Genomic DNA, 13640 nt, shown 5'->3' with positions numbered 1-13640 from the left:
GACGTAGATAATCTTTCCGAATGGGTCAAGGCTGTGAGGTCGTTGATCAGAATAAGAAACTAAATGGGTCTATCAATACCTATGCTACGTTAATCTTTACAGACCCAAATGTTGCAAAACACTTCTACTACCTCCATGACAAATATGGTGTTGTCCCCGAAGATAAAGCCCCAAACAAAAAAAATCGTGTTTGTGTGTAAATCTCATTGCATACACTGCTTGATAAATGAATTAGGTATTGACAACTCACTTGGATATTCAACATATACCCTCACGGCACTTACAAAAGAGGAATCCTTAGGAATTTCAACCAAAAATGAAGAACTCGATCGTCCATTACTGTATTGGATACATAAACTACATAAGTGTCCTTACACACAACGGTATATTGCTGGGTCTTCCAAGTGCTCCATGAAACCTCTTTCTAAGTTATAAACATCTATTGTATCAGCAATCAAAGCCGGGTTTCAAAGTTATTGTGAAACCGCATATTCTAAAGGTGGCGTGAATCAGATGTGGATACTAAAAAATTCAAAGATCTTTTAGAGTACATACAATTTAACTCTCTTTCATCTTGCAATAGTATTAAAACATTTGACTTTTATACACTTTACACAAGTTTTCCCCGTTCTAAACTAAAAGACAGATTGAAAGAGTTGGTATTGCTTTGTTTTCTCAAAAAAGAATGGTCAACGTAAATACAAGTATCTTGTCTTGGGCATGGAAAGAATCAAGATGCCTGATTACTTGATTGACAGCATATTTGTTACGTTTGTCGGCATTCCAATGGGAACCAATTGTGCCTCTCTTTTTGCCGACTTGTGAGGCTGACTTCATACAGGAACCTCTTAGAAAGAACGATACGAAGTTGGAAATATTCTTTAACATTACTTTCCGCTATATGGATGATGCACACTCACTAAATAATTCAAAGTTTGGTGTTAAACGCATCTATCCCATCGATCTACAGATACACGGCCTCATATCTTGACTTACATCTAGAAATTAACAATGTGGGTCGGTTGAAAATAATCCTTTACGACAAAAGAGATGATTTCAGCTTGCCAATTGTGAACTTTTCATTTCTATGTAGCAACTTTCAGAAGCGCCTGCATACGGAATGTATATCTCCCAATTGATACGATATTTCCGAGTTTTTATGTCCTATCTTGATGTTTTAATAGAGGGTTGCTGCTCACAAAGAAGCTATAAAACAAAGAATTCAAAATGGTGAAGTTGAAATCATCCCTTCATAAATGTTACAGACGCCATCATTGGCCGTTATGGAAAATGATATCTGGTGTGTTCCTCGTGTCGGAAATACAATCCCCTTCCGTTTTCACGAATATGAACTACTGAATTAGACTATTTACCGGATTTGTAATAACATAAGCAACACGTCGGGTGCCACATGTGAAGCACCTGAGATCACCCCCAGTTTTTGGTGGGGTTCGTGTTGCTTAGTCTTTAGTTATCTATGTTGTGTGTTGTGTTCTAATACCGGGGTATTTGTATGTTTGTCTTTTTCTTTTTAAACCATGGCGTGTTCGGTTTATTTTCGATCTATGAGTTTGACTGTCCCTCTGGTATCTTTAACCCCTCTTTTAAATGCGTTTCGTTCTTGGATAAAGATACATGTTTCATTATAGTATATAATCTTACAGTATTTTTGATGAATTCAAATACCAAGAAAACGTGGCTCTTTCGTAAGTTCGTTAGATTCCATCCGTTTTCGTTGGTTACCCTGACATGAATCATTTTAATCGAGAAATGAGATTTGAATATGGATTAACTACTGACGCCTACATGTTATGCTCGTCAACTTATTATTTGACTGCATGTTTATGTGAGAAATACTGATGTCTTATGAGGAATCAACGTGTCTTTGGCGTACAAATATGATGGGCTATTAAACTTAACTCAGTTCTCGGTCAATAAGATTTGTTCTTGAAAACCAAATTCAGTAATGTAATTAATAAATTCACCGTCTTTAGCGCAATAATCATACTCAAAGGAGTTTATAAATAATTATTAAACAGGTAATTAGTAATATTTATATTACATTAACATGTTCTCGTTTTGAATATGCATATTAATTTGCCGCTGGACGTTAAGCAGTCATTCGTCATTATCATCATCTTGCTACCAATTTCCGGCACATACACAAGCAATTATTCACTTTGGTTTTATAAAAATATATGGTGCATCTTTCGTCTTTTATTCCCTATATTCTGCATTCGGAGTTTGATTTATTGCAGACAGACACCTAAAGTCAACAGCTAACATCAAATTCCAAAATTCCAAAATCTCACCCAAAAAGTATTGAAACAAACCCACAAATAAGTAAAATTTAGTAAAATATTGTGCAAAGATAAAAGAATAAACAATTTATACATAAACAAGTTTAATTCTAAATGATCTATAGGTATAATGTGATACATATTTGAGGTAAATAACAATACAAAAACATCAATAAAATTGTAACAGAAAACAGTTCAAACTCCTTACAAGTCTCTCTGCTATAAAAAAAAATATTTGTGGTTTAATTTTAACTCCCTTATAATTCACCTAAATACCACATCTTATTTTAGAATTCCAACCCATAGACATCATTCTATCTCACAACTACATAATTTAATAGCTGATTTCTCTCAATGTTTATATAAATATCTTTCCATTCCACTATTTATAGAGATGTTCTACCTGAATGTAAGCTTGGTGAGGTGTTTGATTAATTCATTTCATAAAAGTTCAGAAAATATCTAAAATCAAAGAAATACCAAAAATTGGCTTTTAAACTTATTTTCAGTTTGGTTGCTCCAAAAGTTTCTTCCATATTTAATTTATGTGATTTTAATACCAAATTTCTTAAAACATCATATAATTTCAAACAGCTCGTCAATCTTACACCAAATAGTTTTTGAGATATTAAAGACTCATTCAGTTTTCTATCACAATTTCTGTTGTAGTAATTCCTCTCCTAATTATTCACCGGAAAACAACATCAGATGTAGTTCCGCCCGTCTTAGTAAGCAAAAACACAAATTTACAACAGATTTACATTCATTGGGGAACTTAACTTTACTCATATAATTTTGCTAAGTTTATCCCACTAGCAGGTTATAAAGCTTATGTATAAATAGCTTTTTGAAAAGTAATAAGTTTATTTTTGATTCCTAATTGTCTTATTTTTTTTATCCTTTTATTGTATTCAATGGTAAATTTGAATATAAATGGAAATGAGTTAATGCCATTGACTATGTTTTGATGTAGTAATTTTAACAAAACGTCTTTTATAGCAATAGGCATATACAAAATAATTTCCACCAAAATTCACTTTGCATTTTTATATTAATATAAAACCTGATAAAAACACAGACAAAAATATTCAAAATCAATATAGCTTATAACTATGGGATAAACTAGCATTTTCTCTTCAATCCTTCGAAGTTGGTGACACCTTTAATGTTATGTGAACAAGTATGGATTACATACATTAAATAGCAACATTAATATACGATCCAATTTTCTTATTAACTACCACAAATTATGAAAACAAATGAACAAAGCTGTTTTCTTGAATCTCTAAGAATAATCCTTATGAATTCGCCTAGTACTTTTCTTCTGGGTATAATGCAGGCCCAAATGCAATAAGAAAGAATGTTATTGCACACAATCATATATTAATGTTTGAACTATGTTATCTTTAATATTCAAACTAATTGAATGACAGTAAAATATGTGAAGAATTAGTTTTGAAACATAGAACATGTTTGCTTCAGATTTTGAATAAGCATAATTTAAACATAATATTACTCATGTAAGAAAGTAAAAAGACAATTTCTGTACATTTTGTATCCATATAAAGTATGCAAATACCTTCATAATGTCACATAGGAAAATGTTATAAAAATCATAAGAAATTTGTTTCAGTCAAAACAATCTGATTAATTTAGTAAGTATACATACAAATAAATTCATACATATCATGTTAAGTAAATAGCCTTAAATTTGCATACAGTTTTGTTATTTTTATTCATAAATAATAAAATTCATTAAGATTATAAAATTTTCAGGCACTAAGAAATAATGAGGTAGAGTCATGGATAAACTTTTAATTACCATCAATATTCAATAAATATATATATGTTGCAATTTGAAAGGGAAAAAAATAGCAACATGCTGGTTCTTTAATAATACAATTTCATGTCTATTTTAACAAATCAAAACTTTTATTACACAATAACTAGTTTGTTTCAATGTAAAAACTCACTTTATGTAAATATACAATACCAATTTCAGTTAATCAGGTGAAAATACAGGCTAAAAGCAAAAGGGGGGTAAATTAATACCCATATTGGGGGGGAAATCCCTTCTTTATGCAACAAAAAAATAATATGAATCTGCAGAAATAACCTATCAGGTACTAGTGTACTCTAGGTGTTCACAAAATTATATGTTCATTCAGTTTATTATTGTATATTTATCAAATATTGATGGATTTTATTTTCTATCAATCACAAAACACTTTTAAACAGATCAATATGATACAGAATAAGAAAATAAAATCTAAGACTGACTGAAATGGATGAGAAGTTAAAAATGCATCAAAATGATTGAGGTAGAGAAAGAAGATTACAAACTGGCATGACTACAAGCTATTCACAGCAATATTTATAACTGGCAACAATCAATCTAAAGTGTTGCATTTCTTTGAATAAAGTTCGTGTTCAAACATTTTTAACAATAAAATATCTTTGAAATCTCAAAAAATATCCCATGCTTCAATTTGTAAAACAATCTACTTCAAAAGAACCTTAATCATATGTTATTACATGTGAAATCATATTCTCAAGCTGACAAATTACAAATAAGCATTCGTCCTCTCATATATATTTTCATTTGTATGTTTCATATGTCACTCTATATAATTCCCATCTCACATACATCTAAAATCAGTTTCATTAAAATATTTACATGACACCTAATGTTTAACTTTGAACATATTAATCAACCTCATTGAAAAGAAAATTTTAGGCTTTTTCTTCCCAGAATTTCACAGATAATAACATACAAATTACTAAAACAAAAGAACTTATAAATTCATATTTAATGTAAATTGATAGATCACAACCACACTAATAGCACTAATTTTACTTCATAAAAGTTCCTTCTTGTAATTAAAACATGCATGAACAAGTATACAAAACAACAAATATATAATAAATTGCATATGATATTATACATGTTTAAATTACAAGAAGAAAAACTTAGAAAAGATCTCAAAATATATTAGACAGTTTGAAATGCAAGAAAACTGTAAAATGCAATTTAAAAATCTTTGGTACAAATTATAATATAAAAGGCCACAAAATATTTACACAAGGATTAAATATGCTGTAAGATTCATTTCAATCAAATAAAGAATTTTCTTATATGGTTCTGTGTTTTAAATTTAATCATAAGACCTTCAATAGTTGAACTTTTAAAGTGCCTTAGCAGTTGGGCATGTTAAAACACCTTTAAATCTACAACTGTTGATAAAGGTGTAAATAGATGTTAAAATGATTTGTATGTAAATTTTTGAAATTTCTGTATAAATTCAGCATATTCTTGAATAATCAGATCTTTAATTTTTAAAGTTGATCATGATGACTTTAAAAATAAATAAACATATAACTTTGTCACTTAGCACGCTTATAACATAAACATTCCATTTTTATTGCTGAGATGATAATGATAATCATCTCTGAAATTCTGTATCTATTTTGCATATTATCTAGTACTATTCTTAAAAGAAAATACTTGAACTCTAATCACACAATATGTTATTGTACAATATTATTTTCTTACATATCAAACTTTTTATAAATAAAGTTTAAAAGATCAATCTGAATATTCATTGTTTATCTTAATGCTCTGCTTACAATAGTAGGAAGGCAATGTTTAATGATCTGTGCATTTGTCCCTACTGTATCAAGTTAGGGTCTTGATTCCGATTTCAATATTTACTGAATATAGATATCTATCAGCTCAAAGTTTTGGTTTTATAAGGTTATACATTTTAGTCTGGTATTTCTAATAAGTTGTGGTCACATCAATTCCAAATTTAGTTCACATGTTCATTATAATGTGAAATTTAAAAAAAAAATAGATATTTGCCTCAGATTTAACAGTTCACGGATCAGCTTTAAGTTTAAATTTGATGACACTAACTGGAAATTCAGTAAACAACAGTTATTATTATAGTGCCAGAATATTAAACACGCATTCTTAAAACAACTTTTATACAATTTGATTTTTTTCACATTGCAGTAAATAACTTAATTAAGTTTAATTTTTATATAAAACTTGATATTTAAGTGTCAAAATATTTAAGTACAATTCATAATTAATGCTATACTATAACTAACCTACAATACTTGCTTAAATATTGTAGATTAGAATGGTTACCAACAAGTGTGCTAACTGTTGAGTTGTGATCTCAAGTGATGTGGATTGACTGAACATGCAAGAATGGTATGATTACAAACCATGCAACAAAGTTATATATTTATAAAGTCATATGACAAACATGATCATCCTCATAATGTATTCATTGTAGAGCAATTGATGCACAAATATCTTTCATTGAAACGAAGACAATCTAATTGGTTTAAATCAATGTAACAATATCAAGGAAGTTACTACATGATAGTAATTTAACAGAAACATTTAAATGTATTAGGATCTACTGCCCACTTAGGATGTTATTGTGCAATTTAAACAACTTATTTGCATCCTTGTTTTCTTACCCTGTCATTCAGCAAAGTTTATAAAACAATTTTAAATAAGCAATAGCATTAACATAATAAATTACCTTAGGGAGGTTATTTGGACGTTTTTTCATAGTATAAATTGTATCATATACATTACTCAGCAACCTTTATTCAATCTGACTTTAAGAAATTTTACTATATCGTTAATTTTAAGCACATAACAGTTCAGCCTGTTAAACCTAAACCATCTGAAACTGAAGAACTGATTCCGCAGTAAGCTTCTCTATTTTGTTTAGACAAGTTTCACTGTATAATTAAATTTAAATTTATAATCAAACTGTATACATTTGAATGTTTCAATCGTGCTGAAAACAGGTTATTCAACAGAAAGTTAAATACAGTCTTTTATATAAATCTAGTATCTGATCATTCAGAACAAATAAGAATTGCTAAGGAAAGCACATAAATGAAACATTTACACTTATAATTAAGAATATTTTCAGGCTTCATTACAAATAATATATTTTAGTCTCCCTGACTATAAATTGTATGAAAATCTCTCAATTAGATTAAGAGCAAAATTACACTATTACAACAATTCAAAACACCTATTCACATAAAACTGAGCAAAATATATTTCAATCTAGCACTATATCCTGTACAATTCATTGGTATGAGGTAGTTTATGAAAAATAAGGCGCCAAGGTATAAACTACTCAAACTTGCTAAACTTCTCTTACTTGTTGATCATTACCCTCGTTTACATGATTGGTGGAATATGATTGTCATTTTCATACAAAAAGTCAAGACTTGTCAAATCCTGTAGAAAGTTATTCTGTCTAGATTCTAGTATTTTTGTCAAACTTAATATCAGTTATTCTTTATTATGCAACAGACTTTCAGGAATTCAGATATAATTACTTTGAATGTGAAAAACTGAACGTTTTATAATATTTATTTTCCTTTGTTTTAATAAAAGCTATTGTTAATTCTATTATTTATCTGTATTGTTTTCATGTATTCTCAATCTTATAACATTCAAAAAAAATTGACATATAACTGGTCAAATCTTTTTTCCTCCAATCAGATTCTTTCAATCTATTCACTCCTTTATCACAATGTATTATCACAAACGAATCTGCATCAGTTTCATGTAATTTTACATGTTTGACATAATCACATGAAGGTTTTTAATTAAAAAAGAATGTTGCAAAAAATTTAAATACTTTTTAAGGTTACATAAAATTTAAGTATTTCAAGTATTTCAATATCAATTAACTTAGTTCTTTACAAAAACTAATTTTATACAAATAAAATCAATAAAAAAAAATCATAATAGATTCAGAAAAGAAAAACTCCATTTTGATAAATCAACAACTAAGGATTTTTTAATTTTAAATTTCATCATTATAAATCCTTTCATTCACCATTAACAAAACAGCCAAAACAACATATAACATGAAAATGCATATAGTTCTAACATCAGACCATATAATAATGGTGAAACCTTGAAGTACATGGTAAGCTTCGTGACAAAGCTTTAAAACATTGTGTTAAACAGTTAGCTTTCCTTCTAATGAAAAATGAAAACTATTATGGATTTTTAATTAACATTTTCACATAATTTCAAACAATCTACATGGTTTTAAGCATTATTACAAAGCACATATAGTGAAGCAAAGCTGATATAAATTATTTACATCGAAAAATTATATATACAAAAAAGTGAGGTAGATAGATTCCGTTGCCATCTTTAACTACCCATGTGGCAACACCTCCTGAGAAATTTTGTTCTCAATGAACTCAAGATTTGAAATATAATTCATTTGTGGAAGTTCAAAACTGATATTTGTATTTCAATGTTATCAAAAATTATTTAGAGTGATACACAAATATATGTTCTAAATATATCGGTTTTTCAAAAGGAGAATCAAGTTTTTTTTAATGATTTGTCAATACTTCCAAATCCTTGTGATAAAATAGTTAAAATTATTGTTTTAATTTTTAGAGATAATTGATTCCAAACAAAATTTTCAAATACAATTAAGAATGTTTTCTGCATATAAAGTTGTAATTTGTTTTTAATTAATGAGTTAAAAGACAAACAAAAAACAAAACGTAGTTTCAATAGATCAAACTTTTTTTCTAGATGCATATAACTTCCAGCAATTTTGAATTATATTTCAAAACATGTTACGAAGGAAATAAAATTACCCAAGTTATGGTCCTGAGAATTTTTGGATGATATAAATAAAACAAAATAACTTGCTTTCCTGAATAAAACATATGAGGTCTGCTGATTATAAAATGAGGTCAGTTTTATCACTTCTTGAGGTTTGGGGTAATTATAAAATGAGGTCAGTTTTATCACTTCTTAATGTTTGGGGTAATTATAAAATGAGGTCAGTTTTATCACTTCTTGAGGTTTGGGGTAATTATAAATAAGGTTGCGCAATATCTGTAAAGAACCTGAGTTCGATGTTTATATCCATATCTGTTTTGAAATGAGGTAAACATGTGAAGACTCTTTTAATGTGGACAAAATGAAACTATTTGTCATAAAAACAAAAAATCAGTTATGTTTCAAAACTGTCCATGAATCAAGGAATAAACTAAGAAAATATCAAATGTCATTACTACATCGAAACAGATAATAATCCTCAATCATTTGTAAGTTTTCAACATTTGTAAGTATTCAACATTTAAAAATATCAAGTACTAAAAAAAAATCTTTATATGACATACAACCACAAGTTTTTGTAAAATCAAATCATTTTAGTGTCCAAATAAGAGAAACAAAATTATAAAAGAATTTTGAAATTGCATTTAATAAGCTGAAATTTCTCTTCTCCAGCCTTCATCTGTAACATTCTAGACATAAGAATCTTTATTTTTATTTTACATATTTTTTTCCCTACCTGAATCCATTCAAAATCTTTCTATCAATAGTAAAGTATGACTGTTTCTTTTAAAATTTATTGTATTTAAGACTTAATTTGGCTGTTTATATTGTACATATACTTGTATAGAATACATAATGTTCTTTGTCTCCCTTAAATGTGAAAATAAATGTATTATTGATGTATTTCTCTTCATTTTACACGAACTATACAGAATGCATTAATCATCGATTACTAAACAATATTAAACAAAACATTGAAATATGAGAATGAAAATGTTTAAGTGAATGATTCATTTTCTCTTATTCAAAATAGAAGTGCTAAATTACAACACAATAGACATTTTCACAATAACTGCTTTCTTTCTAAATTCAGAAATGTAAAAAAAAAAGCTAATTCTTAATTTAAATTGAAGCCATTTTGTTAAAACCATATTTTAATTCATTACATTTATTAAATATGTGTATTTTTGTGTTATTTTGCTCAAACAATGAAGAACAATACTTATCTGGAAAAAAAAGATATGTTCTTACTAATAATACAGGTCCTTACCAGTGTATTGCAAAATTACTTCATCATTTCAATTTTATTTCCAATTATTATTAAATCTCCTAATAAAGGTCATTCTTGATATAGAATTGGACAGAATGGACAAACATAGATTCAGTCATATATGTTTTATATTAGTATTACTTCTCCAAAATAAATCTCACAAATTCAACAATGAATAAACAACAACCACCGGGGAGAAATCAAAAAATGGTGTTTTACACTTCTACAAATGAGGATAATAAATGAGAATGGGAGGGGGAATTAAAACAACAAGCTTCATAAGAATTATATAACAAATATTTGCACAAAACATTTCATTTATTTTTCTGAACACAACAGGTTAATGTCCTTTTAGTGCCTGAGAAGGCAAATTAAATGGCACAATTTTAGACAACTTTGTTAAAAATATTTTTATAAAAACATTCATTTTACTTAAAAGTTTAGGCATCTCATAATTTTTTTTTAACTTTTCATCTTTAAACTCTCAGATTTAACCTCTGACCTTTTAGCTATCACCATCAATCATATTTGAAATCAGTAATTCTCAAATAATTTACAAATTACATAAAAAAAGTTATAAGATCTGTTATTTGAAAATTAAAAAAACAAAACAATATTATAATTAGACTGTAAATTTGCTATCTGCTTTAAGCTAAAGGTAAGCAAATGGGGTTACACTAATACCAAACTTATCAAGCACAAGATATTTTCATATTAGTAAAATATATAAAAGTTCCTAAAAAAATAAAGCCTGGAAAATTTTGTAAATATGGCACATAGTTTATCTTATTCTACTAGCATATGAACTTCATGAAAATACAAAGGCCTGTAGCAAAAATATTCCACATCAATTTTGTTACTTAATATTATAGGTTAGTTAATTTTAAACTTTGGTAGCAATATATCATACTTTTAGTAATAAATGAGTTTCAAATTTCAATAGATGGATTTACTGCATGTAGATATATTAACAACGTCCTTTATTTTTGAATATTGGTCGTATGAAAAACAGAAAAATTTCTGATGATTTATAAACTGAACTGAATTTTGATACAAAAAAATAAATTATCAATACTTTCATTTATTCAAATGAAAGTTTGACATCCATAAATATATAATATATTGAACATTCACCTTACTTGTTTATCCTTAAACAAAAAAGTTGAATATTTTTGCCACAGTTAATGAAATGAAAATGTGTTATGAAAATGACTATATATCAGTAACCAATCTGTTTTTACTTCTCACAGAAGATGACTAAAGGACCTAACATTATGCCATGTACAAAGGATGAAGAGATAACTAGAGGGTTTCTCTGGCAGTGTTATAAATGCACCAAAACATGCCACGATGGAATGAAAATGATATCAGCACTTTGTCAAATTAATATAATGAGAGAAATCCAACAAGCATCTTAAAAATCTGAATTAAATATAAGTTGAAAAGCATAGTTATAATTTCTAGATAAAATCTTTCTTGATAGTTCAAGGCACTACCTTAAAGAACATAACTTGCTTTATTGAGGCCTCATGTCCTGCCACATGTAAAGTGGACATTTTAAACAATTTTAGGGAATATTTTTTTTCTAGAACATTTGTCGAAGAGAAACATATATTGATATTTTCATTTAAAATAGAATTAGTGAACATTAATTTCTAAACCACAGTGAAAAAGACAAAACAAAATACTCTTAGCAGTTTCATGGAAATAGCCGAAATAATCATTATTTTAGAAAATAACATGATCAACAGTAAATATCCTTACAACATAATTGCTGTTTGACATTTAATTATGAATACGCTTTACAAGTTAATAAAAAAAAATTGCCACACCAAATTATAAATGTAATTTATAAGGAGACAAATTGGTACTTCACCGGTTGGTTTAATTTCGTTTTGTCATCATGATTAAAATATATGGCACAGTTGTAAATTTATTTGAAATTAATGATATTTGATCAATGTAAATGATGCAATGGTAAAGACAATATTAGGAGGTTTATTTGTTGTAATCTTCTACTGGTCAAAACAAAAATTATCTTTCTGCCACCCAAAATATTAGGAGGTTTATTTGTTGTTTCTTTTGCTGGGCAAAACAAAAATGATCTTTCTGCCCATCAGTTTTCTATAGAAAATGAATATCAAACTATTTGTTGTAACAGGCCAGCACTGAGGTATTGTGTTTTCAAATTACAAATGATAAGTGCAAAAAGTAATAATAAGTGATAAATGAAATATAATGACTGAATTCAAATGAAATAACAAGAAAATGAAAATATGGTGTTTTCACCGGTTAAACTTAAAAAAAAAACATAATTCAATAAAGTTCTAACAATTAATGATGTTGACATTCACTCCAAAACAGTATGAAAAGAAATCTATCATAAACAACATATTATTAGCAGATTATCTAAAAATATAATTCTCTCCTTAACAAGATCTTAACAACAATTCACTATAGATACATTCAAGTAAACTCCATAAAAAGCAACAACACTCAACATGATTGAGTTATCTCCCTTTGAACAATCAAAGTTTCCTCATTTTGTCTGTTGGCTAGCCTTCTGTTAATGATGATGTATTGCACCAGTTACTGATTATCTTCAGGGTTTTTTGCACCTAAAATTATAATAAAAATATCATGAAATAGAGAATAAAAGAAATGCTTATTAATGAATTGTAGTCTTGAAAATAAATATACATTTGGGAATAATCTGCTTTATTTCATCCTAATGTCATCTGTAAGTTTGAATACAGAATTAGCAATAATGATTTGCACCTAGACATGGACTACATAATACTATTACAATGCACGATATAAGATGTTTTATGACATCCTGTCTAGAAAAGCCCGTCCAATTAGTAAGTACAAAAATCCCACAGGATTCAAAACTATTCCTAATGATTAGACTTCATTCAATGAATCTATACTTTGTTAGAAAGGAAGTCTTACTTGGTGAATGCTACATGAAATAATGCAATAACTGTTGTAGATTCAAATAAAAGTAACTCAACTTATAGCAAAATGCTCCTCACTCTATGAAACTATTGCAATCCTTGGATATATTTTGGTTTATTTAGTGCAACATTAGTTATAAATTTTGTCATGACTAGTCTCATATCTGACAATGTGGTGTTTATCAGAAATAAAGAAGAACAATTGCTGCAACTTCTTTTTTATCTATTGCTCACTTTATCTTTTCTTTACCGGTATTTCAAATTCTACCTTGAAACATTGGTGTAAAGTTTTAAACATTAAGTGTAGGAGTCATTGTGTCTACCGTACAATGTTTTGTAAAATCCTTATTTATGGATAATCTCTGAGGCCGATAAAGGTGGCAAAAAGTGCCCCTGCTATCAGAATTTTAACTATGATTTCTTATATATTAAAGTTGCTACCTGCCTACTTATGTATTATGACTTTACTTTAA

The 13640-nt window shown here is 28.0% G+C and overlaps 1 protein-coding gene across 2 annotated transcripts in view; it reads right to left on the bottom strand.

Annotated features, from left to right (window-relative positions):
- Positions 1–2384: 2384 nt before the first annotated feature.
- Positions 2385–13640, bottom strand: part of LOC134691232 (zinc finger protein 91-like) — a 31314-nt gene continuing 20058 nt past the window's right edge. For both annotated transcript variants that reach the window (XM_063551601.1, XM_063551602.1), the window contains exon 5: positions 2385–12828. The gene's annotated coding sequence lies outside the window, so the exon portion shown is untranslated. The remainder of the gene's footprint in view (positions 12829–13640) is intronic.

This window comes from Mytilus trossulus, chromosome 11 (assembly GCF_036588685.1).
Source record: "Mytilus trossulus isolate FHL-02 chromosome 11, PNRI_Mtr1.1.1.hap1, whole genome shotgun sequence".
NCBI classification, from domain to species: Eukaryota; Metazoa; Mollusca; class Bivalvia; order Mytilida; family Mytilidae; genus Mytilus; species Mytilus trossulus.
This window is presented reverse-complemented; position numbering and strand designations above follow the sequence as displayed.